The sequence below is a fragment of the Microtus ochrogaster genome, chromosome 8, assembly GCF_000317375.1.
Source record: "Microtus ochrogaster isolate Prairie Vole_2 chromosome 8, MicOch1.0, whole genome shotgun sequence".
In the NCBI taxonomy this organism is placed as follows: domain Eukaryota; kingdom Metazoa; phylum Chordata; class Mammalia; order Rodentia; family Cricetidae; genus Microtus; species Microtus ochrogaster.
This window is the reverse complement of record NC_022015.1, coordinates 46,061,357-46,064,637: the sequence shown is the minus strand read 5'-3', so window position 1 is coordinate 46,064,637 and position 3,281 is coordinate 46,061,357.

The window sequence follows — 3,281 nt, the reverse complement described above, 5'->3', positions numbered from 1 at the left end:
GTGTGTGTGTGTGTGTGTGTGTATACACATGGGCTATGGAATGAAGCCGGGGCTTGGCCACACCAGATCATCAGCATCCCTGAGCTGTGTCTCATAGCCCTCTCCTGCCCTCACCCTGCTCTAATTAGAAGTATATGCCAGCCTGTAATTTGGTTTTGCTTTTCACTTTTGTTGGTGGAGAAAAAGAGATTTTTAGATGTGTTTATTTTGTTTCATATGTTTGAATGTTTTGCCTGCACACATGTACATGTATGTCTGATGCCACAGAGGTCAGAAGAAGGCAGTGGCTCCGCTGGAGCTGTAACTAGTGTCAACCACAGTGTGGGTGCAGGAAGCTGAACCCAGGTTCTCTAGCTTCCTTATTTGCGTTTCAAAACTATCTCAGTGTGTCGCCTGGCTGTCCTTAACTTTGAGGCAGTTCTCTGTATCTTTCCGTAGATTCCGGGGATCAAACCTAGATCGTCAGGCTTGCCCAACTAGCACTTCACCTGGTGAGCCACCTCATCTGGCCTGAAGTAACTGTGTGTATGTATGTATGTATGTATGTATGTATGTATGTATGTATGTATGCTTAAAAAAAATAGGGGCGGAAGAGATGGCTCAGTGGTTGGGAGCATTTGCTGCTTCTTCGAGGACCTGGGTTTGAGTCTCCGCACTTACCCGGCATCTCAAAGCCGTCTAAGTCTTGTTCCCAGGGTGTGCCTTCAGTTAAATGTGGTACCCTTTCCTGGTGTCTGCGAGCTCCAGACACACACACGGTACACAGAACTACTTCGGGCCAAACAGCAGCACACTCTTCATTTTAGGTTTGTCACCAGCAAGAAGAGATTCTCAGGTATGGACTGACTTTCAGGCACTCCACTTTGATCTCCTTGTCTGCTCACTCTAATGGCAAGTCATCATTTTTACATAGTTTTCAAGCTGACCCTTTCTGATTTTATCTGTTTCTCAGACTTACTGCTGACGTAAGAATTCCTACTGATGTATGTAGGTGGGCTGCCTCAAAATCCTTAGGATTCTAATCTGTATGATCTACTCAGTCTGCTTTGTGTTCATGAAATGGAGTCTCATGTAGCCCAAGATGACCTTGAACTTGCTTTGTTCCGGCTAAAATTGAGCTCATGGCCATCCTCCAGCCTCTACTTCTCAAGTTAGTTTTTTTTCGAGACAGCTGGGATTAAAGGCGTGCGCCACCATCGCCCGGCTATTTTTTTTTTTTTAAAAAAAGATTTATTTATTATGTATACAGTGTTCTGTCTGTCTATATGCTTGCTGGCCAGAAGAGGGCACCAGATCTCATTACTGATGGTTTTGAGCCACTATGTGGTTGCTGGGAATTGAACTCTTCCTCTGGAAGAGCAGTCAGTGTTCTTAACCTCCGAGCCATCTCTCCAGCCCCTAGGTTTTGTTTTACAAAGCAGATATGGCACTTGCTTGCTGTGGGACTTTTACTTTGTAAAGATTTGTCTCTTGTATTTTAATAAAACGCTGATTGACCAATAGCCAGGCAGGAAGTAGAGGTGGGACAACCCGAACAGAATTCTGGGAAGAGGAAAGCCTCAGTCTGCAGTTGTCACTCAGCCACAGAGGAAGCAAGATAAGAATTCCTCACTGAGAAAGGTACCAAGCCACGTGGCTAACTAACATAGACAAGAATAATGGGCTAATTTACCATATAAGAATTAATAAGAAGCCTGAGCTAATTGGCCAACCAGTTTATAATTAATGTAGATCTCTGTGTGTTTCTTTGGGACTGATTGACTGTGCAGAATCCTCTGTCAACACTTGCTCATCTTCACCTTCTTCACCATCTCCATCTTGGGTGAAGCAGCCGTTGCTGGCACTCACCCACTTTGCCCCAGTCCCTGCTGTGCCCTGGCCAGGGGATGACAGCGGCTGCCACAAAGCCCAACTGCGGCCACTTGCCTTTTTTTCTTCTCTTTCCCTTTCATTCTGCTTCTCCCTTTGGTCTTTCCTGGATCTGCAATCACTGTAGTAGGTTTTACTGTCCCTGAAGCTAAAACGCTGAGGTCCCCTGCTTTCCTTTGAGATTGTGTCTGTTCTTTGAAGTGGAGCCTAATGTGCAGCTTAGATTTTTGTTTTGTTTTGTTTTGTTTTTTCCCTTTTCCATTTCTCCGGCTTTCCCTTTAATTTCATATGTGTCCAAATTACAGAGTGTCTGTTGCTGAAATTCAGACATTAAGCACATGATTTATTCTTGTGCTGTAGTTTTTCTCGAATAGTTGCCCAGCTTGTGTGTGGAGCATGCAGGTGATTTAAAGGGAAGGAGACAGAGAATAAAGGTGGGAACATTAAACTTTTATTCGGACAGGAAGTAAACTCCCTCCTTAAATGAGAACCCCTCTCTACTACCTCTGCTTGGCAGTTCCTGTCTTCCAAACATCTGTTGTCTATTGAGAGCAAGGAGCTCAGGTTAGACAGCTAAATGCCATTAGTGAGTTTCTATCTGGACTTGCCTGTTTAGCCCGCTGTGAGCCACAGACCTTGGAGTGGAAAGGACAAGTAGAGAGGGAAACCTTTTAGCCTTGAGATAGGAAAGAATGTTATTTTCTTACCCCCTGGCTAGCGCTGCTAAATGTGTTACCACTGGCTAGACTCTGGCCTGGGTGTTTGCAGGTCCTTGGCCTCTTATTCAAGAATAAAAATGCATGTAATATGTCACAATCCTCTGTAACTCCAGTACCAGGGGCTCTGACACCCTCTTCCAGCCTCTGGGTACACTTCATGTATGTGGTGCACATCTATACGGACAGGCAAAACACTCATTAAAAATAAATCTTAAGTAAACCAATTCTTGAAAGTGTGCCGGGTTTGTTGGCATTAAGAAGAGAAACTCCATTGTTTGGGTGGGTGTGCTGCTCGTTGCAGAAACAACACTGTTGCTGATAGGTTTCTGGGCACCTCACTCAGGGATGGGTATGAACGGATTGTGCATTCAGGTCAGGCTGTCAGGATACCAAATGCATTATTAATCGAGTGCCGTGTGCACAACCTGAACCGAGCAGAGTCCCAGCCTAGCAGGCTTGAGCTGCTTCCCTTAAAGTGATTCCCTCCATCAATGCAAAGGAGGGCTTTGTGGTTTTGTTTGGGAGTGCTGTTTGTTTTCAAAGCGAGCTGAACTTTGTTACTTTTTAATCATTACATATATTTAATATATGTGTGTTTGTGTGCCATGGCACTTGTATAGAGGTCAGAGGACAACTTGTAGAAGCTGTTCTCTCCTCCAACATGGGAGTTCCAGGGCATTAGGCTTGGCAGCA